At 41.1% G+C, this 24,020-nt stretch overlaps 1 protein-coding gene across 4 annotated transcripts in view; it reads right to left on the bottom strand.

Moving 5' to 3' along the window:
* LYRM4 (LYR motif containing 4) overlaps nt 1-24,020 on the bottom strand; it is a 146,299-nt gene that overhangs the window by 69,051 nt on the left and 53,228 nt on the right. Inside the window, exons 3-4 of one of the 4 annotated variants that reach the window (XR_012157341.2) lie at nt 7,674-7,809; nt 6,867-6,989 (exon numbers count right to left, since the gene is read on the bottom strand). The exons of 2 other annotated variants lie outside the window; for them this stretch is intronic. The gene's annotated coding sequence lies outside the window, so the exon portion shown is untranslated. The remainder of the gene's footprint in view (nt 1-6,866; nt 6,990-7,673; nt 7,810-24,020) is intronic. One more of the 4 variants, XR_012157342.2, reaches the window with a different exon arrangement.

Below are 24,020 nucleotides of genomic sequence, written 5' to 3'. Positions count from 1 at the left end.
CAGGACAATAATGACCAGCAAATTATGAGTTTTGAAATGATACCTCACAAGGCATAATTTGTACAATGATTAGTACAATAATGTGTACATTCTGTCACTCTAACAGAATGCTGTATTTTCTGGAGTCCTCACTGTTTCATCTAAAAAAACTAAATTTGAAATAAAAACATGAATGACTGGTGTTCCCACACTACAGGGCTGACCTAAGAGATTCTAGTTTTAGGAAGCAATTGCACTTCTCTGTAACTGAACTAGTGAAGATGACAAGCTGCTTGGTCTCCATGCAGAAAGAGAGAAGAGACAGAATGATGTACACATTCTGCAGGCAGGCTCAGAAATATGATTGGCACTGGCTGTAGAGGATGTTATACTGTCATTTCTCTCCTCCGATCAAAAGCAGTGAATGTTTGCTTTTCTACAGCTACTGAGACACAGAGGAGATTAAGTATAACTGGTGAAAAGCAGCAACACCCATTGTTTTTGCTGAGTTGTGGGTTTTCCCTTCCCTCCCACAGTATAAGATAACAAAATACAGTTCAGTATGGATACTAAATACTGGCTGGAAATACAGTTTGGAATAATATTCAAAGTGAAATGAAGATAGTCAGATCTAATAATTGCTGACTCTTAGAACTATTCAATATGGAATTTGATGTTTAGTTTTAAACAAGATTACAAAATTGGAAAGATTTTCTATTTCAATTTTTTAATAAGAGGTTTAAATCTTTGAAAAGTGAAAATAAACCAGGAGATTAAAAGCTGAAAATATGAATAAAACCCACAAAACATATTTTATGTTATATAAATTTAGGATGTTAAATCTGTCTTTTATTTCTATTTTGCTGGGAGTATTTTTCAGGACTTCTTAAAACATTTGAAGATGTATTTATATGGCTATTTTGTAAGATTTTTTTCACCGTTTAATTTAATGTAATACTTTAAATTGATAAATACAATTTATACAAATTATACATGCACACAGACACAGATAAGGCCTAAAAACAACATATAAATGAAAAATCAAATGGGTATGTAACAAGTAAATGATAAATGTTAATCATAAATGGACAAAGTAGGCTAGGCCAAGAAAGGGAAAATATTTAACAAATGAAAGCAAGAATGAAAAATTATGTTGCAGATGCACCCTATCTCCTTCCTGTCTTTTTGGTCTGCATGTTGCCTATTCAAAATTGTTAGCTGGCTGTCTATATAAACTAATAATTTATAATAATTTTCAAAAAACAATTATTCCTCAGTTTCCTCAATTATTCCTTCCTTTCATCCTCTGTTCCTAAAATTTATCCATATATCATATATTGAACTGTGTACAAAATTGTAGATGTGATTGATGATAAAGGAAAAATGTAGAGTGACATCCTCAAGAAGTTTCTGTAGCTTGAAATGGAATTACCTATTTTTAAGACAGGGAATATCTCTGCAAATTGGTAGAATCCTTCAATCTGGAGGAACTTTTTAAGGATGGACACTTGATTAGTGACTTTTGTCATGGCTCCACAAACCAGCTGCTTTTTTTATTTCCCACCACCACCACAGCAAACAAGTTCATAAATCTATCAGAATTAGTAGCTTCCTCTGTGGAACATTTTCTACAATGTTGAATTAAAAGGCTGATGGACCAGTATGACTGCAAAGTGAAACCAAAATCAATAACAGGACACAAAGTATAAGTAACACTTGGCCTCAGCAGTAAGCTCAGTTACTTCTCTCGTATCCCTGTGCAGCCTCTCAGTTTGATTACTGACTTCTTTTCCCATGCATGAATGACTAAATTTACAACTTGATATAGAGACCACGTTTGACAGTTTGCAAGCGGATTTATTACTCATGGAAAAAATTCATCAGTCCAATTCCTCTTTGAAATAACTAATAATTCAAGTCTCTGACATCAGAACCATCTGACCCAATATAATCTTGTTGAGATCATAGCCCTGAACTATTAAATTGTAATTTATCACTAGTCAACACAGAGCACTGATTACTGCAACTTGTAGGAGAGTCTGAGGGAAGATGGAAAGTAATTGTAAAATAAATAAATACTTTTTATCATTCCAACTTAAATATATTTGTTTAAACAGGGGTGGAACAAATATGCACAATGAGAAGGAAATTCCTACTGTTATTTCAGGAATGCTCTAAAACTATTACTTATGGTGTTTATGTGGACGTAGACCAGTTTAGATAGGATATTAACTATTGCTCTCTAGTTTGTTCTTTGCTTTAATGTTTTAAGTTAATTTGGTATTCTTGAAAGGTGCTTTACATCCCTGGGGACTGACGTCCTCTTTTTATTCACAGAATAATTAGACTACTGGCAGTAGCATCGTAAATTATTCACATTATCCTGACAATGTATTTATAAATCTGATCTGGAGGAACCAACTCTCAGTGTGAGAGGTGAAATTAGTTTTTATGCTTGATAATTAATCATACTTAGTTTTTATATAGCTCTTTTATTTCTTTATTTTTAAGTATTTAAGTAGAAAATTTGAAATTGACATTTCAAAAGGTCAGTGAAAAACATGAAATTAAAACCTCCAATCCGTTTTTTTGTTGCTTACTGAGCATGCACTTTGAAATGCCAGGAGAAAAGTGTATGTGTTTGCGTGACTTATTTCACTGAGGTAGGGCCTGGCTGGAGCTAGCTGGCTTGTTCTTGGGAAAAAGCAGCAACCATGCCAATATAGCCCTGGCTGTGACAGTGATGTGGGCATTGAAAAGGCTACAATATCAACTTGCTTAGCTTTTCAAAGGCATCCTGGAACTGCTATAATGTATACATAAATTCCATAAAGCTGTAGGGTCCCAGCTGGCATCTTCTCTAGTAGTTTCAGTAGAATGAATGGTGAGTTGGGTGGAAAAAGATGGATTCTGAACCCCAAACTCCTGGGCTGCAATATGTGGTAGGGGTGACCTGATGAATCTACTGGTACATAACACCAGTGCTTAGATAGTGAATACATGTTATGTACTTTGGCATTTATTATAGCAGGCACTTGGTTATACAGAAGTTACGGTTGCAGAATAGTTTCATTAGAACACTTTCCCTTCCTCCCTCACTAATAACTTTCATAAATATTCACCATTTTAGCTGAAATTTTTCAGATTTGATCTGTTCTCAAAGTAATATTTTTTTCCTCAGGAAGTCTAAGCAAGATCCATTCATTCATTTCCAAGTACAGCAAGAACAAAAAGCAAACAACAGAAGAACACTTTTCCCATTTAAAAAAGTTTGCAACCACACTTTCTTTAAAAAAAAAAAAGAAGAAAAAAGAGGACTATAGCAATTATGGTTGAAATATGAAACTTGACATGTATACAGATCCTCCCTGAGAACTAGTTAAAGGTCAGTTGAATGTATTACCCTTTGTTATTAATAGGTACTATAGAATATACTGGATGCGCAATGTGGGCAAATTAATACAGCTGCAGCTATCTTTAAAAAAAAACCAGGAAGTTCTAGAAGTTCAGTACGTGATCTTGATACCTTGATGTGGTATTTTTAACACTAGCTTTTTTCAATGTAATTACATATAAGGGGGAGAGAAGTTTCCATTTAAGTTTATTTGATTACATGACAATAAAGGGACACTGTCAACTTGAAATCAGTTTTTTAAAAACTTAAAAGCCATACCACACCTGGCCCTTAAGTTGTCCTGCCAATTTTTAAAATAATTTTTTTTTTAAAGTTTCTGTCTCAGCTGTTGCTGTGTGAAAGATCCACATAACAACACAGGAAGCCAGCTGAATGAGACTGAAAACAAAATACTATCAAACGCAGAAAGAAAAACATTAAAAAAAAAAGAATATTTTTCTTTAACCTCTGTTATTGGAATAGTCACAAAGGTAAAAAAAACAGTCAGAAATCTGATTTAAGTTAATGCTGTTGCTTTAACATTTTTGTTAATCAGTATTTATCTATAAACTTAATGCACAAAAGCCGCTGAAATACCCTCTCCATGCTCTTGGCAACTGTGTTTACTCACATTGCCACCAGGTGCCAAGCTACAAGGTTACTTTCTGAACACTACCGCTAATAAGATGACATGATTATAATATTTAATGTCACCAGTATACATAGTAGACACTGACAATTTAAGTGTATTCTGCTTTTATATGTCTACATTTGGTAACATACCAGTAAGACAGGTGACTCAAGAGTCAAAGCCCATTATTCACCACCTGTACAAACCATGAAATCATGCAACATCATGCAAATCAAGACTTGATCCTGCACACAGTCTTAAAAAATGCCAGTCTAAACGATAATCCCCTGTATTAAGCTAAATTTCATACTTCAAGTTTTCTACAGAAATGAGTCCTCTTCCCCCCTTTATTCCTATCATAGAAAAGTGTGTCATATTAACTTTTTCCAATACTTAAAACTCATCTGTTAAATCTCCCCTTTAAAAGCATTTTAAGTGTACTCTAAATATAACTATACTGTAATTGTCAAACCCTTGAGTAAAGTTTCATTAATACTTCTGATCTGAATGCATTGCTGAGAAGAGCAGGTTTTAGCTCTGTACATCACTTTTAACAACCAGGTAGCGGATGATGCTTTTTTATGTGATTCCCAATGATTCTAGTAATCAGAGTCAGGTAGATTTAGGAGATTTTCAGATAAGTCACCAACAGGATGAAGATTACATCACTCCAGGGTGAATTCTGCTCCAAAAATTAAAAATTCTGCGCACAATATTTGAAAATTCTGCATATTTTATCTGTCAAAACAACACAATATAATCACGCCAGTTTCAATTATTTTGGTAATTTATTTCAGAATACCTGGCAGCAAGGATGTCTGTAACAATACAGACAACAAGAGAGAGTCAGGAAATGTTTTTTGACAAACAAATTCCTTACTAGGCATATTAATACAGAACTCTGACTAATAATTCATTTAAACTACAATACAGAACTGTACTTCCCAGACCCCTCAGAAGCAGTGCAAAGGCTTGGGGGGAGTCGGGGTAACAAATGAACTGAGGGACAAGAAAGTAATTGCCGGAAGGAGTCTGGGTGTGAACTTGGAGGGTTGTTGGATGTGGGTGGGAGAAGTATAGAACAGGTTTTTCTTGGGCAGTGAGGGATTGTTAGGGAGCCTCCACCGTACAGACCTTGGCTGACCCTTAGCCTCTCTCATTTTGTCAGGCACATCTGCCCCTGTCCACGTGTCCCGGCACCCAGGGGTGCCAGAGGCTTCCCAAACGTGGGGGGACTGGGGACTCCCCACCCCCTTGAGGCCCTGCCCTTGCCCCTCCTCTCCCCCCCAGAAGCCCCTACCCGGCCAAGCTGGAAGCCTGCTGCTCCCACCTAGGGTGGGCCAAAAGTGTTGGCCTTAGAGCCGCAGCCCGGCCACGATAAGAGCTGTGCGGGCAGCTGTGGGGAGACGCGGTGGACCATCCACCTCCCCGGGGGGACGGGCGAGCAGCCCCTCGGGAGGTGGATGGTCTGCAGCTCCCCACAGTGCCTGCAGCGCATCTCTTTCTGTGGCTGGGCTGCGGCTCTGAGGTGTACCCCACCCACAGCCAGAGCTGTATGGGCAGCTGTGGGGAGCCGCTGTGGAATCACGGAGCCTCCACTTGCCCTGAGCCAGGCGGGGACACAGGGTGGGGGCTGTTCTCAGCCCCCTGCACAGCAGGCAGGTGGAGGATACGTGCACGGGGCTCCCACAACTACCCGAGCTCCCTGGCTGGGCTGCATGCTGGCCTGGCTGGGGCCTCGGAGGGGAAGAACGCAGGCCCAGCCGCAGAGAAAAGTGGGAGGGCCCTGGTTCCCCCCCCCCCGGTTCCATGCCCCTGCCTGCACCCCCCCATCCCTATGTGTCCTTGCACCCGCACTCAGTCACCCCCCACCCCATCCCCATGTATCCCCGTAACCCCTCTCGTATCCCTGTGTGTCCCTGCACCCCCATTCAGCCACCCTCTTCCCTGTCTAGAAACCCCCTCCCCCACATGGCCCTGCACTCCCACTCAGCCACCCTTCCCCCCATCCCCATGTGTCCTTGCACCTCCCTCCCTCCCTGTCCCCATTCAGCCTCTGCCCCAGACTGTGCCTACCCCCCACTAGCCCTTCTGAACCCCAGCTTGTGATCCAAAGCAGCCCCATGTGCGCCATGCTATCCATTCCCCCATATACCATGCCTTCTAATCGGCCCCATGGGCAGGGTGCTATGAGAAAGGCAGCCTCTTTCTCTTCCCTATCCCCAGCTGGGGCTGCTTCCATCTGGGAGAAGCTGCTCTCTGTTCTGGTACTACAGTGTCCCCGGCGGATGAAAGGAGGAACTGCAGCACCATTCCGACAATGTATTTTCTGTGGGGGAAAAAAATTCTGTGCGGGGCATGAATTATGTGCATGTGTAGTGGTGCAGAACTCCCGCAGTAGTATTACATTCAGCAGGACTAACAGAGCCTTCGAAAACTTGAAATAGCAAAGCTCAATGTTCATAAACAACCAACCCCATAAACTGACCAATGGCAGGATGAATCCCACGTCTAGCTCATTTCTGTGCTCTGGTTGTGTGAACAGCCCTAGCATGAAAAATAAATTCATTTTGCAATAGCCCTTCTGTATACAAACTAACTTTTTTCTTTAAAGTCCCATAACATCTATTCTCACCATACCCGGCTAGGTGCCTCAGCGTGCATGGTGCCGGATGATGTCAAAATCACCATGCAATTTTCCTGGGTCATGGAGTCAACCCCATGTATAACAGGTCTGATAAGTGGCTTTTTAATATTATATTGCGCTTTCCCCCCTAAATTTATTTTAAGAATATTTTATACGGTGTTGAATATGAAATAAATTAAAAGCTGTGCAATATAATAAAGAAAAATGCCACTTACCTAACCTCTCATAATGTAGTCTACAGAGTTCAGAGACGTCTGTCTCTTACCAGCATGCTACATGCTGGGCTGTCGGAGTAGACCAATGAACTAGTCATATGACAATGAAGAATGTCATGTAACCTAAAAGAAAAAGAAAATATAAAGGTCTTTAAAAAATAAAAAGAAGGTAAGAATAAGCTGTTGGGTTCTTGGGGTTGTTATAATAATTAAATTATAAATTAAAAATGAATTATAAGTTATAAATTTATACAACTGGGCATTCATCATAGATACATTACTGAAGTTGATATTTTAGCAATGTCATTTGTGGTTCACCTTGAATAATTCTACTTTTATTAGTCTAGTGTTTTATTTTTCCTTTTCGTGAAGCAGAAAAAAGGTTTATTCTCTAAATCAACACAATTCCTGCAACATTTTCTTAAGTGAGCTCCATTCACGAAGAGATGTTTTGCTAAATATGGCTATAAGTTTCCCAGTGATCAAAATAGCAAAACCAAGCAGTTTGATGACTGCATTACATTCATTTTTAATCCATCTACATCACATCTAAGGTGTCATCAAAATAAGGTGTCAAAAACAATTAAGCTGGGCTACCAAAAAAACTTAGTAAAAAAAATTGTAAATCTAAGTGTGTTCTGATCTGAAGGATTCTTTGTAGTGACCCCTTAACTCCTGGGGGAATTCTGTGCATCTGAAGATGCGCATAATTCATCTAAACAACAAGGAGTCTGGTGGCACCTTAAAGACTAACAAAGTTACAGATGCAGACATAAATATACTGACACATAAAGAGAAGGGAGTTACCTCACAAGTGGAGAACCAGCGTTGACAGGACCAATTCGATCAGGGTGGATGTAGTCCACTCCCAACAATAGATGAGGAGGTGTCAATTCCAGGAGAGGCAAAGCTGCTTCTGTAATTAGCCAGCCACTCCCAGTCCCTATTCAAGCCCAAATTAATGGTGTTAAATTTGCAAATGAATTTTAGTTCTGCTGTTTTTCTTCTAAAAAGAAAAGGAGTACTTGTGGCACCTTAGAGACTAACCAATGTATTTGAACATGAGCTTTCGTGAGCTACAGCTCACTTCATCGGATGCATACCGTGGAAACTGCAGCAGACATTATATACACACAGAGATCATGAAACAATACCTCCTTCCACCCCACTGTCCTGCTGGTAATAGTTTATCTAAAGTGATCATCAAGTTGGGCCATTTCCAGCACAAATCCAGGTTTTCTCACCCTCCACCCCCCCCCCCCACAAACTCACTCTCCTGCTGGTAACAGCCCATCCAAAGTGACAACTCTCTTCACAATGTGCATGATAATCAAGGTGGGCCATTTCCTGCACAAATCCAGGTTCTCTCACCAAATGGCCCAACTTGATGATCACTTTAGATAAGCTATTACCAGCAGGACAATGGGGTGGAAGGAGGTATTGTTTCATGATCTCTGTGTGTATATAATGTCTGCTGCAGTTTCCACGGTATGCATCCGATGAAGTGAGCTGTAGCTCACGAAAGCTCATGCTCAAATAAATTGGTTAGTCTCTAAGGTGCCACAAGTCCTCCTTTTCTTTTTGCGAATACAGACTAACACGGCTGTTACTCTGAAACCTGTTTTTCTTCTGTTTCTGAAGATTTTTCATTCAAATACAGCTACTTTCAAATCTGTTATAGAATGTCCAGGAAGATTGAAGTGTTCTCCCACTGGCTTTTGTGTGTTATCATTCCTGATGTCCGACTTGTGTCTATTTATTCTTATCCCCTGATAATGCATCTGTCCCTCATAATTTTGTTTTTTCCCAGCATAAAATACATTCTGCTCAAGAACAGATGCAGTTCTCCCTTTTGCCCAGCAGAGTCTGCTGTGGCACCAGGCCAGCCAGATGGATGAACAGAGATGGCTGTTCTGGCACCACAGCGGCCCCTGATGGGTAAAAGGCAGAACTGCAGCACTTCTTGGGCAGAATGTATTGGGGGGGGGGGGGGGGAATTCTATGCGTGCCCAATGCTGCAGAATTCCCCCAGGAGTAGAAGTTCATCACAGCATCCTGCCCGTGGAGCCAGGTTAAGACAGAGTGGGGAACACAGAGCTGCTAGGGGGTCACAGACTGGGGTTCAGAATGCATAGTAGGGGGATAGACTGGGGCTTGGTCTCAGGAGCTAGTGGGGTGACAGTATTGAGTCTGGGGACAAGGCGGGGGCTGCAGAGACCCATTGGGACGGGTGGGGTGGGGACAGGGGCAGATGTATCTGATTGACAGAGAGGCTTGGGGTTAGTTAGGGTCTGCATGGGCAAGGCTTCCCAATTCCCTAACGATCTCCCCCCCCCACCCCCCCCAAAAAAATCTCCTCCCACCCACACCCACCATCCTCCAGGTTCACTCCCAAGCTTCTTCCCTCTCCCTCAGTTCCTCTGTTATCCCGGACCCCCCAAACCTTTGCAGTGCTTCTGACAGGTGCAGGAAATACAGCTCTGTATTGTAATTTAAACGAATTACTCAAAGTTCTGTATTAATATGCCTAGTCAAAAATCTATTTGTAAAAAAAAATAAATTACCAGAATCTTTTTTTTGGTCTGTATTGTTACAGACATACTTGCTGACAGATATTTTGAAATAAATTACCAAAATAATTGAAACTGGAATGTTTATATTGTGTTATTTTGACAAAATATGCAGAATTTTCAAATATTATGTGCAGAATTTTTATTTTTTTGGTGCAGAATTCCCCCAGGAGTACCCCTTTGACACTATTTATGTGTTCAAAGATGCCACAGTAAGAATTAAAATTTCATTTAGATAGTGTTCCAGCCTCCAAGGCTTGTGGGTGTCTAATACAATACAATAAATAAAATCTACCAATAAAAGACAACACGGCCCAATAGCTGCAGAAGAGAGGAGTGCAGGAAGAGACAGAAAACCATGTCTTGTCACATGCCCTAGACTGCTTTTTTCCATAAAAATTATGTATTGGAAAAACAAAAATCACACAATACAATATTCAACCATCTTGACAAACATGTATATAAAGTAACATTGAAAAATGTAATGTGCGGTATCGTTAGTGCTATAAAAACAAAGCTGTTGGGAGATCTGATTCAAGTTTGCCTTCTTAAGTATAGCCAAACCATGCTTTAATTGTATTCAATAATCGTGCTCCACAGGCCTCTAAAGCCCAAGACATCATTTGGCAAGATGTTAAAACCTACTACATTCCTTCCATCCATATTCTAACTTTGCTATAACCTGTTAGTTCCAACAAGGCAGGTCTGTCTGTCTGTCTTGTCTTTATTTCAATACTGTTCACGGGAACTAGAACAAAAATTAAGCAATCAGCAATTGTAAACAATGTTATTATGCAGGAAGAACCTCAAGGATCCAAAGATGTCATTGCACATCACACCAGCAGTCCCTGACTCTTTTTTTCATTTACACCAGCTGGAAACCCAGCTTCAATTGCCACTTAAATGCTAGAATTATGTTACTATTTCTACATGACATTACTTTTCGGTTTCCATCTTACATCTCTATATACTGTATTTTTAACACTCTCTAAACGCTCTGTGGTGTGAAGTCAGTTTTTTATTACTAGTTATTTTTGCTAAAGTACAAGCCAGAGGAATAACAAAGACAAGGTTTTAGTCTGCTAAGTAATTCTACAGAAATCCACATAAGTATTTCAGAATAAAACATTTTCCAGTATAAAGAAAAAGAATCACCATCTTGCTGCCATGTCCAACCAGAATGCAAATTCTTTCTACATTTTTCACTTCTAATGAACAGTGGGGAAATGTATTAATTGTTATACATAGTCACAAATTCCCTTAGAATAATTTGCTGCAGATCTGGGGCATAATCTGTGGCATACCCAATGACATCACTGGGAGCCAATGTTCCCTCTGATTTTTGACAGGCCGTGTGGGCAAAAAAAATTTTCTGTGCAAATTTTTGACAGGCTGTAGGCGCAAAACATTTCATCTGTGCAAATTGTTGTGCTTCTGTGCAAATTTTTGTGTGCACGGTGTTTCGCCGTGTGCACGGGGTTTAAGATCTGTGTGCACGCGCACAGCTTAGAGGGAACAGTGCTGGGAGCAGGAGGAGATCTCAAAACTAAGAAAAAATGAAAGCAGCTTGCTTCTTCCCTGGTCACAGAGGAACTACAATTGTCAGTTAAACAAAGTCTAGAATTAATGTATTAGTTAAAACCAAATCAGGATGAACTCTTAGAAAAAGTTTAGTCTAAAAGACATTTCTTTAAAACAAAAACAACCAACCTTCTCCCCTCCCCCAAAAAATCACAAATACTTAGTAGTTACATAATACATCTTCACAAACATTTATTAAGCCTTAATGCACCCTGTGAAATAGGTGTGAAAAGTGTTATCCCCATTTTACAAAGACAGCAACTGAGACAGAGTACAAATGACTTGTTCAACATCACAGAAGTCTGGTAAAACTGAGATGAAAACTTGGGTGGTCAGAATTCCAGTCCTTCTTTTGACTACATCACCTGGCATAAATAAGTGTATCCAATACAATCATTTCAAGTAGCAAGAGCTTCCCCTGGGGGAAGAGGGAGGAATTCAGTGGCAGGGAAATTGCATCAGTTTGAGATCCATAACACTAGCTTAATTTTATCAAAGCTAGTTAAGTGGTTTTCATCCCCAAAGGATGAATACTTTCCACTATTATGTTCTTCGCATTTATTTTTTAGCAATGATAATTGTGTTCTGTGCATCTATTATTTTATGTTGGCATTTAGCATAGGTTGCTTCAAGAATATGACCACTGGGTGTATATGGATTCCAGAATTCCTAATAAAAAGACAGAAGACTGTGCCATGGGCCACCTGAGCCACTGGGGGAGAGGGTGGGAGGGGAATAAAACAGAGAATCAAGAGACATGTTAAATGGAAAAATTATTACCAAAAAAACAAACACAGAACTACTTTACCAATTTCTTGACTGCAGCAGGAAGGGCCTTGAAAGAAATACATTCAGATGAGGAAGGACCACAAGCAAATGATGACCTCGATTTTACAAACTGCCAAAGCCTTTGCCAATACTCAGGAAGTGGTGCAGTAAATTTAAAGCACACAGGTATTGATGCTCACCGATTCTTCCCTTTGTATAGATAAAATACATATGACCATTCAATAAGGTGCATTATATTGGCCAGATTTATTGTCCAAAAATACTACTGTGGAAAATGTGTCTCTGTTTAGTTGATATGGACTCCAGATTAAATAAAACCAACCAGGAAGTCATTATCCACTGTAATTTTTCAAGATTTGGTTTTAGAAAATGATGACTAAAAAAACAGAGAAAATGTCCAGGTAGGTTTCTTTAAAGTGACTTAGAATTCATGTGGTGTTCATGCTTTCCTCTTATATCACTACATATTTATGCTTTCTTTGGTTAACTTCTTGGTGGCCCATAGTAGAAGGGAGGCAAAGTAGCCTGTGTGGCTACACACTATGGGAAAGATAGAATGCAAACAGTAACTGACACTGCTTAATTTTTTTCCTGGAACTTTCTTTTACATATGAATTTCACTGCTAATTAATCCACTGATTTATCCCTAAATATATGCAGTCACAATCCAAATAAACCTTTCCTCCCCACTCCCCAAAGTTACTATTTGCAAATATAACCACAAATAAACGTGGATGAGTAAAAAACAACAACCAGAAACCAAAAATCTGAATTCAACTCAAAGTACTAAAAGTGGACTATGATTTCTATAAGATGTGCATTTCTAAAAAATGATCACAAACTTCAGTTTGCAACAGTATTCTGTAGAGTTTTTATTATGAATATGTGTTTTCTACAACATGAGTTTTGGAAACAGCATCTCAGCACGATTATAATCACAGGTTTCTGGACATAACAGACCATAGGAATATTGATGTCAAATGTGTCATCATGTTAGACTCCTCTTCTCAAGGTCTGAATCTCCCCAAGTATGTTGCTGCCCTGTTAGGTCCACAAACAATATAAATGTCGCCTGAAGACATAAACTGGGAAAAAACTGCCAACTGGATTGAGGCAGATGTGGCTTTATCAGGTCTTATAGGCCTTTGTCTCTTAGAGCAGTGTTCTCTGAACCTGAGTTCTTGGGTCTGTTTTCTAAGACTTGACTTAAGGAATAATAAGATTGTGCTTTCCTAAAGAGAAGAAAGGGGAGCAGACTACTTCAACAACTGTGTCCACTAATAGTACAGTAACTCCTCGCTTAACGTTGTAGTTATGTTCCTGAAAAATGCGACTTTAAGCGAAACGATGTTAAGTGAATCCAATTTCCCCGTAAGAATTAATGTACATGGGGGGGTTAGGTTCCAGGGAAATTTTTTTCACCAGACAAAAATATATATATATATCTACACACACACACACACACACACATACAGTATAAGTTTTAAACAAACAATTTAATACTGTACACAGCAATGACGACTGTGAAGCTTGGTTGAGGTGGTGAAGTTAGAGGGTGGAAGAGGGTGGGATATTTCCCAGGGAATGCCTTGCTGATAAATGATGAACTAGCATTTGGCTGAGCCCTCAAGAGTTAACACATTGTTGTTAATGTAGCCTCACACTCTACAAGACAGCACAAATGGAGGGAGGGGAGACAGCATAGCAGAGACACACACCTTCTGTGGGGGGGGGGGGGGGGGCATTGTCCCTTTAAGTACGTTGACACCACATTCTAAGTACATAGCCTTTAAAAAGATCAGGAAGTTGAGACAGCAGCTGCGGCCAGCTCTCTCCCTCCTGAGCCCTGTAGTGTCTCCCACCTGCTCTATATGGAGAAGGAGTAAACGGGGGGCAGAAGTAGGGGGAAGGGGACACCCTGACATTAGTCCCCCTCTTCTCCCCTCCCCTGCACAGCAAGCAGGGGGCCCCCGGGAGCAGCTCCAAGGCAGAGGGCAGGAGCAGCACATGGCAGTGGGGGGAGGGACAGCTGAACTGCCAACAATTGGTAGGTTGCTGGGCAGCTGCTGCACAGAGAACTTAGGGGAGTGGGGAGCTGATACAGGGGCTGCCGGTCCACCCTGGTTCCTAGCCCCCACCAGCTAGCTCCAACAGACTGCTCTTCCTGCAAGCAGTGGACAAAACAGGCGGCTGCCAAACAAAGTTATAAGGGAACATGTTCCCTAATTGATCAGCAACTTAACAACGAAACAGTGTTAACTGGGATGACTAAGTGAGGAGTTACCGTACTACCATTTTCCACTCTTGGGTATTGTGTCTTTTCAGGCTTGAGCTAAGATGATTAGAGGAGGGAAAATTTTGGAGGAAAACAGAAAAAGAAAAGGCTGACCATACTAAGGGGCTCGGGGTGAATTAATACACAGCACAAACTGAAGAAAGAAGAAAACAATGCCAAATCTGAGGGAAATAGGTACAATGATTTAGGCGTGTGGACAGGGCAGAAAAAGTAGCTCCTTTAGGCATGCAATACTTGAAGATGCAGATTTTTCTGAGTTTGAGTAGGAGCAGAGAGATGCATTAAAGCAGATGGAATTTTCACAATTTCATTTGCATTCCACCTTTAAATTGATCAAAGGGTGAATTATGATCCCATGGAAGACAAACAAAATTCCAGTGGACTTCTATAGGACTTGAATTTAGCCGTCCTTTCACCAGTCCAATGTTCAATTTTATTTTACTATTTGGTACAACTGCACTTGATTCTTTTAACAAGAGGATTGCTCCCATAACAAAGATAATTTAAATGAGCTCAAATTATGTATAGCAATTTTCCTAATTTTGATTTATACTGACTGGCCTGTTAATCAATAAGCAACAATCAAGCAATATAGTGCCTGTATTACATTCATTTTTAATCTGAAGATACGATATTTTTAAAGGAAGATTCAATTTACCAAAATCAAGAGGTCAAAAACACAGTTCATCAAAATATTTAGTTGGGACTCTACCAAATATTTAATATTATTTACTTCAAAAGCATTTTTACCTCAAGGGCTCATTGGAGTGAGTTCTCTGAATTGGTCTTAAATTATCAGGAATGCTACTGAAATGAACAATTAATGAATCTGCATAATAGCACTGGAGGTCCAAAGGTCTCTGAGCTTCTAGCAGTATAAAATACACAAATATGGGTGCTAGTAACACTGGCTTCTAATGGTGTGGGCTAAGTAGTTTAAGTATAAGATTGAAACACTAATGGTCACTGAAACCACAGACTGAAATCTAGACGGGCTCTATTTAGCCTTTCCTTTTCTTAAGGAAGATAGGTGGAATTCCCTTCAGTTTATCACATGAGGACTTTTGGATGGGGCCTTAAAAACTAAGATCCCATCTTCATTATATAAACAGGAAAAATCCCATGACACATTTAATAAAAGTAAGAATTTGCTCCCAGTGACTTTGGCTAAATTATCCTCTTTCCCAAGGGCCATGAAGGTTGATATATATTTTACTCCTGAGGGAATTCTGCACCACTGCACAATGCAGAATTTTGCAGAAATTAATGTGCGCACAGAATTCCGGCCCCCCCCCCCAATGGATGGCAGAGATGTTGGCCGCTTATAGGGACTGCTGGACCCATCAGAGCCCAGCTCACAAACAGAAGACAAGGCTGGGGGGAGGGAGCTGGAGGGTTCCCAGCAGCTGCAGTACCCAGCATGCCCAGAAGTAAGGAGGCGGAGTGCGCAAGAAACTCCATGCAAACCTAGAACCCAGCATCAGGCTCTCTCCCCCTCTGGATCCCTAGGATCTAGGAAGGTAGGGGTGAGAGTCTGTGGGCCAGAAGGGGGCCTTGCAGCAGGCCTCTGGGGGTAGAGAGTATGAGTATGTGGGCTGGGGGGCCCCCTGCAGCTGGGTCGGGGGTGAGAATGTCTAGGGGGGAGGGGCGCGGCTGAGCTCTGAGGGGGAGGGTGTTTTAGTGTCTGGGCTGGCAAGGGCCCCATGGCTGGGCTCTGGGGAGAGGGAGGGACGTGAGTGTCTGCACTGGGGGTGAGGGGTGCGGGCAGCTGGGCTCTGGGTGTGTGAATGTCTGCCCCTGGCTGCGCTCGGGGGAGGGGGGTAAGGGGCAGAGGAACAGGAACTGGGGTTGCCGTAGGGGTTTCTTTAACTCTCTACTGATGGGGGAATTTTTGTGTGTGTCTGTATTGTTACAGCCATACGTGTTGACTGGTATTTTGAAATAAATAACCAAAATAATTGAAACTGGTGTGATTATATAGTGTTATTTTGACAAATAAAATTTGCAGAATTTTAAAATACTGTATGCAGAATTTTAATTATTTTTTGGCACAGAATTCCCACAGGAATAATATTTGTATTAAGATAAGGGGTTGTATTCCTTTATGGGTTTGAATTTAATTGTGAGAATACCTAGAGCGTGGACAGGCTTTTGAAAATACTGAATCCAAGCAAATAAAACAAATAATTGGTAGGTAGCCTTCCACGTAAAGGGAGGATGTGTTTCATTGATATTATAATTGTATAATGCTTTGGGAATTTTCAGAATAAAATGATATACATATGTAAGTTGTTATGATTGGGATGCAACAGTCAATCTATCTTTATTGTTAAAACTTCTTTTAGCATATACTTAGGAACTAACCAAACTACCTGAAAGAAGATGTACAAGCAAGATACTGAGATATTGAGCTCTCAGGTGCAGAGGCTAGGTTTAGATTTTTTACATTTGTAACGTTATTGACATGAACTGTGACCATATAGATCATTGTTGCAACCAGGGTCCTACGGTTGCACCAGATCTTGTGCAGAGGAGGCCAAGTGGGATGTCTATGGAAAAGTTGTAGTTTGCTGGTTATGATTATGCTGTCTGTATCATTTTTGTATTTGAAGTTATGAATATTGACTACATACTTGTATCTTAATGTGTTTGATTCTAAGTAGCCTCAGTGAAGCATTTGGTTAGCTTCTTGAGAAAGGACTATTCTCAGTAAGTGCCCAATCAAGAAACACTTAACTGACAATGGACTTTGGGAGACACCAACCCACATCTGAGCTTTCCTAGGAACATTCAAACTAACATGTAAACATGTAAACAACAAAAAAAAACTGCAAAAAACTGAATCATTCATAGACATGTGACTTGCCCAAGTGGCTACAAACTCCATCTTGTTGCTGTGACTTTGCACAGAAGAACAAAGGGAATTCCACCCACAAGAAAGAAAATATAAAAGGCCCTGGAAGCCTCTCCATTTTGTCTTTAGCTGGCTTAAGAGATGGCCTCTCCACCCCAAAGAGATGCCAGAAAGAAACTGGAACAAAGGACAGTAACTATGGGGTGTGAGTGATTGCTGGCCCCAACTAGGAGTCCAGTCTGTGAAAGAAGCTGATTGGAACATTTCTGGGGGTGAGATTTCATCTGTATTCAGTTTCCTACTGTATTAGGCTTAGACTTGCGCATTTTTGTTTTATTTTGCTTGGTAACTTCCTTTGTTCTGTCTGTTATTACTTGGAACCACTTAAATCCTACTTTTTATATTTAATAAATCACTTTTGCTTATTATTGAATCCAGAGTTAGTGACTAACACCCGGGGGAGCAAACAGCTGTGCATATCTCTCTCTCAGGGTTATAGAGGGCAGACAATTTCTGAGTTACTCTGTTTAAAGCTTATACAGAGTAAAAACGGATTTATTCAGGGTTTGGACCCCATTGGGAACTGGGTGTGTCTGGGTGCTGGAGACAGGAGTACTTGCTAAGCTGTTTTCAGTTAAGTCTGCAGCTTTGCGGGACATGGTTCAGACCTGGGTCTGTGTTTGCAGCAGGCTCAACAAGGCAGGGTTCTGAAGTCCCAAGCTGGCAGGGAAAATGGGCTCAAAGGTAGTCTCAGCACATCAGGTGACAGTCCCAAGGGGCTCTCTGTGACTGAACCCGTCACAAAATTTGGTGTCCAAAGTTGGGTTCCTAAATCCTTATTTAGAAATTTAAATAAGTGGCCTAATTTTCAGAAGTGCTGAGTGGTTTTCATTCAGATCAAACATTAGCCACAGCTAGCTTCAGAATAATGGACAAATGCATCATCTGAAACCCTGTAAGATGGCTGAAGGAAGGGTCCCATTAGGAAACTATTTAAAACAATATGTGCTAAATAGCATCTTAATCAAGTAATTTGTTTAGCTTAACAAAGGACAACGTGACTGATATTTTTATGGTTAATACTGCAAAAGATCTTTTATCTGGCACTTCACCAACTGGCAAGCTCTATAAACCGGCATTTCTGATCTGCACTGAAAGTCCGGTTTACAGTGCGGTTGGTGTGGGGCTGGCAGGGAGCTGGAACGTGGGAGGGGCTGCGTGGTGCACTCTTGGAGGAAGTTTGGGTCCGGGAGGGGGCTTGGGAGGGGCTCTGGGTGCCGGATGGGGGGGGCGGGGGCTCACCTCCAGAGGTTCCTCACAAGCAGCTCCCCATCTCTGCTGTTGCTGGCGGAGGCACAGCCAGGTGGCTCTGAGGGCATGCTGCCTCCGTCCCCTCTCCCTGAGTGGTGAGTCTGCGGCTTCCAGCCCATTGGCCAGGAACTGCGGCCAACAGGAGCTGCAGAGGGCAGGGCCTGCAGATGGAGGCAGCATGCCTGCTTGCAGAGTCACCTGTCTCCACCTCCGCCAGCAGCACCAGGGATGGGAAGCCGCTTGCAGGGAGCCACCAGAGAGAAGCGCCCTCCACATCCACACCCTAGCCCCTTCCCATGCCCCAAGCCCCCTCCCGGACCCAAACTCCCTCCAAGCCCGTGCCCTGCAGCCCCTCTGTGACTTATTGACATGAACTGTGACCGTATAGATCATTGTTGCAACCAAGGTCCTATAGTTGCACCAAATATTGTACAAAGGTTGTCAAGTAATGTGTCTGTGAAAAGGTTATAATTTGCTGGTTATGATTATGATATCTGTTATGATTATGCATATATCATTTTTGTATTTGAAGTTATAAATATTGGCTATGTACTTGTGTTTCAATGTGTTTGATTCTAAGTAGCACCAGTGAAGCATTTGGCCATCTTATTGAGAAGGGACTCTTCAGATTAAGTGCCCAATCAAGAAACACTTAACTGACAATGGACCTTGGGAGACTCCAATTCACATATGAGGAGCCTCCCTGGGAACGTTCAAGGTATCATGTAAGCAATGGCTGCTCTACATGTAAAGAACTGAGTCATGCATGGACATGTGACTTGCCCATGTGACTCCAAACTCCACCTGGCTGCTGTGATTTTCCACAGTAAGAACAAAGGGATGTCCTTCCACATGGCAGAGGATATAAACGGCCCTGAAAATCCATCCATTTTTTCTTCAATCCTGTTTCTTACCTCTGGAGGAACTTTGCTACGCTGAAGCTCTGAACAATGAACTAAATGACCCATCCAAGACGTGGATGTACTCCAAAGACTTCATTTGTGCCTGCAGTTTATTCCATCACTGCTACAAGCCTGAACCAAGAACTTTGCCATTACTGTACGTAATTGACTCCATTTAACCAATTTTAACTCTCATCTATACTTTTCTTTTTATGAATAAATCTTTTGATTTTAGATTCTAAAGGATCGGCAACAGCGTGATTTGTGGATAAGATCTGATTTGTATATTGACTTGGGTCTGGGGCTTGGTCCTTTGGGATTGGGAGAACCTTTTTTTCACTGGGGTATTGGTTTTCATAACCAGTCATTCCCATAAGGAGCAGTGCTGGTGGTGATACTGGGAAACTGGAGCGCCTAAGGGAATTGCTTGTGTGACTTATGGTTAGTCAATAGGGTAAAACCAAAGTCCTCTCTGTTTGGCTGGTTTGGTGTGCCTTAATAGTAAAGGAAACCCAGCCTTGGGCTGTAACTGCCCTGCTCTAAGCCATTGGTTCTGAATTGATACTCTCAGTTGTGTCCCACCAGAGGCCGCATTGTTACACCCTCCCACACCCTGCACCGTGGCCACCTCTTCCCCCTCCCTTCAAACCCCTCTCTCTGAGTTAATCGGCATTTTTAATTTACCGGCACCCCCTCGTTCCCCCAGCATGCCCATTTAAAAAGCTTTTATTGTATGTAGTCCAAATGGATTTTTCAACATTCAGGTTAACTTTAGAATGACCTGATTCAGCCACAGGGAAAACTGCTTTGGAAAATGTGAGTTCTTTATCCTACACTGCTATAATCTCAATACTGAACTTTTGAAGTGCAGAATCAATCAAAAATGTTAATTTAAATAGAAATTCTGTCACAGCAATGCTTAATTATTAAATTCGCAAAGCAACAACTTGATCATCTGCCACACTGATTCAGGGCAACCTTAACGTATCTTAGACTCCAACCACAGCAGGGTTCCAAATCAACCTTCTTGAAGTTTTTTGGGTCAGTAGCATCCTTTCATCTTGGGGACATACTGCTTTCACTAGTCGTATCACATCTCTGCTACCAAAAATGAGTATCCCAAGTAGCAACTGGAATTATAAATTAAAATGTGTATGCCATAAATAAAGAGCAATAAAGAGTTATTGATCAGGAGTGACCTCAAGATGCTTGTAACTTGGCTGGCAGAAACTTCAAACACAGTGAAAGTGATGCTTTTGATCACTGGAAGTTCATCCAACATGCAGACACTGCAGTGCACTTTGTACCAGTAGGGTATGATGCGTGACCAAGAGTGTGGGACAAGAATAATTTTAAAAAGTGCATGGGAGGGTGAAGAGAAATAATGAGCAATAGAGAAATAGGGTGAAAAAATGACAAATAAGTGTGCTCTTTCGTTACTATTCACAAAAGTATGATGCAGTGGTGCAAGCAAAAACCTCCATTTTAAATTTCAAAACTGCATACTCAGAATCCTGATGTAACACAGGGAGATTTTAACAGATAAAGGGTGCAGTTAGGGGAGGACAGATTGCAGGCATTTTGGATCAAGGATTGTATTTGTAAAACATCTTTGTATGATGCCTAGAAGAATGGGAGACTGATATTTCATTGAAGGTCCCAAGTGCTACTGTAATAAAATAATCATAATCTAAAGCAAATACTGTATTTTAAAAAATCTCTGGTTTCAGAGTAACAGCCGTGTTAGTCTGTATTCGCAAAAAGAAAAGGAGTACTTGTGGCACCTTAGAGACTAACCAATTTATTTGAGCATGAGCTTTCGTGAGCTACAGCTCACTTCATCGGATGCATACTGTGGAAACTGCAGAAGACATTATATACACAGAGACCATGAAACAATACCTCCTCCCACCCCACTCTCCTGCTGGTAATAGCTTATCTAAAGTGACCATCAAGTTGAGCCATTTCCAGCACAAATCCAGGTTTTCTCACCCTCCGCCCCCCCCCCCCCCCCACAAACTCACTCTCCTGCTGGTAATAGCCCATCCAAAGTGACCACTCTCTTTAAAATGTGTATGATAATCAAGGTGGGCCATTTCCAGCACAAATCCAGGTTTTCTCACCCCCCCACCCCCCTCCAAAAACCACACACACAAACTCACTCTCCTGCTGGTAATAGCTTATCCAAAGTGATCACTCTCCTCACAATGTGTATGAAAATCAAGGTGGGCCAAACTGACCTTGGATGAGCTATTGCTAGCAGGAGAGTGAGTGTGTGTGTGGAGGGGGGGGGGTGAGAAAACCTGGATTTGTGCTTGAAATGGCCCACCTTAATTATCATGCACATTGTAGGGAGAGTGGTCACTTCGGATGAGCTATTACCAGCAGGAGAGTGAGTTTGTGTGTGGGGGGGAGGTGAGAAAACCTGTATTTGTGCTGGAAATGGCCCACCTTGATTATCATGCACATTGTAGGGAGAGTGGTTACTTTGGATGAGCTATTACCAGCAGGAGAGTGAGTCTGTGTGTGTATGGGGGTGGGGGGGTGAGAGAACCTGGATTTGTGCTGGAAATGGCCCACCTTGATTATCATGCACATTGTAGGGAGAGTGGTCGCTTTGGATAAGCTATTACCAGCAGGAGAATGAGTTTTTGTGTGTGTGTTTTTTTTTTTTTAAAAAAGGGGGGGGGGGGGTGAGAAAACCTGTATTTGTGCTGGAAATGGCCCACCTTGATTTTCATACACATTGTGAGGAGAGTGGTCACTTTGGATAAGCTATTACCAGCAGGAGAGTGAGTTTGTGTGTGTGGTTTTTGGAGGGGGGTGGGGGAGTGAGAAAACCTGGATTTGTGCTGGAAATGGCCCACCTTGATTTTCATACACATTTTAAAGAGAGTGGTCACTTTGGATGGGCTATTACCAGCAGGAGACTGAGTTTGTGTGTGTGTGTGTGGGGGGGGGGGGGGGGGGGGGCGGAGGGTGAGAAAACCTGGATTTGTGCTGGAAATGGCTCAACTTGATGATCACTTTAGATAAGCTATTACCAGCAGGACAGTGGGGTGGGAGGAGGTATTGTTTCATGGTCTCTGTGTATATAATGTCTTCTGCAGTCTCCACAGTATGCATCCATGAAGTGAGCTGTAGCTCACGAAAGCTCATGCTCAAATAAATTGGTTAGTCTCTAAGGTGCCACAAGTACTCCTTTTCTTTTTTTAAAAAAATCTCTGCAATAGATGAAAAAAGCTGGCTACAACGTGGGCAGCCTCTCACACAACACTGCATGTTACCCAGATCAACCAAATCTGTATTTTTATTTAAGACCAAATGTTTGAGGAAGGAGAGGAGTAAGTTGCATCTGGGAATTAGGATCCAAGCAACAGTGTCCAAATTACGGACACAATAGTAGCTATAAACAAAAATAAGTGAAACCAAATTCATGTTAACACTTATATATCAATTTACAGTTGTATAACATATGCGAAGAGCAATGATCACAGTGTTTCTGTGTACCCATTTATTCATTGCAATGGTTTATGCCCAGATTAATATTCTACTAGTAGATTCATGAATGTCACACGTAAACTTGCATTCCACAGGACAAGAAATATCAGATTTATTATTCTATTCAAGAATCCAGGCTGGGCATGGATAGAAATAATTTACAGAAACAGGACAACCACGTATGTCTCAATATGCAGAAGAATGTGAAAGACATTATTATTTTACCTGGTTTCCCATGACTATGCCATCCTCCAGAGTCTTACAAAAACTCTTGAAATATCTGTCAATTTGCTACCCTCAGAGAGTCAAACCAACATGAGATGAACCAAGCCCTTTGTGTTTAGAAATAACATCCTTTACTTAAGAACTTAAAGGCTGGATCCAGTGCTTAAAGGTTGGACCAGAATTAAAGAAAGGAAATAAAAGTCTCCAGTTATTCTACAAGAAGTCTAACTAAAGCTTTTATTTTTTCAGCTGAAAAGGATTCAGGAAAGCATCACTGTAAAAGCATTTTAAATGAGAGGCAAATGGCATTTAAAACAGCTTCATTTCCTATTTGGGGTGGACTTGAGAGACGAGGGAAGGGAGTATGTAGGAAGGAGTGTGGCTGAAGAGAGAAATAAAAGCACAGTAGCTGGCACTTCTGTGCAATAATATTACCAGCCTGCTGAGAGCAATTACAATAACACAGACAGCACTCGCTTTATTGTGACCTTATTGAATTAACTTTGAGGGGAAAAAACCCTGAGATTCAGCAGGGAATTTATTAGAAAATTTTAATGCCAACTTAACTTTGATCCAAAGGCCTCAATATTAAAGGTCATATCTATTACTATACTGTGGGAAACTTTGGGTCTCTTTGCTCCTGTGTTCTACCTTTCCTATCCTTGTTTTCTTTTATAAAAATACGTCAGAACTCTCCCTCCCTCTCTCTAAGTTTAATAACACTTTTATATTAGAAACACGGTATCACTGTCTGTGTTTTACAGTAAGAGTCAGGAAGTAAAAAAAAGTCTAATTTTTACCATTTCAAACGAAATCTTAAGCAAGCAAGCAGCAAATAAGGATTGAAAAAATTAAGAAACTAAATGAACACGTTCAGTACTCTGAATTCATTATTGCTATTTTGGTACACAATTTAAAAAAAAAATCAAATAAATTAACAGGACACAAATAATGAACCATATTCTACCAGTACTCACAGTAAACTATCACATATCACTTGTGTCAAACCCCTGTTGACTTCAGTAGGAATGGTAAATGCTCTGCACTGAACCTAAAGATCAACCCCTTTATCTGGTAAACTGGTACAATTACCTCTCCCCCTCGCCGCTCCCAAAAAAAGGGGGG

This window comes from Lepidochelys kempii, chromosome 2, assembly GCF_965140285.1.
Source record: "Lepidochelys kempii isolate rLepKem1 chromosome 2, rLepKem1.hap1, whole genome shotgun sequence".
In the NCBI taxonomy this organism is placed as follows: Eukaryota; Metazoa; Chordata; order Testudines; family Cheloniidae; genus Lepidochelys; species Lepidochelys kempii.
This window is presented reverse-complemented; position numbering and strand designations above follow the sequence as displayed.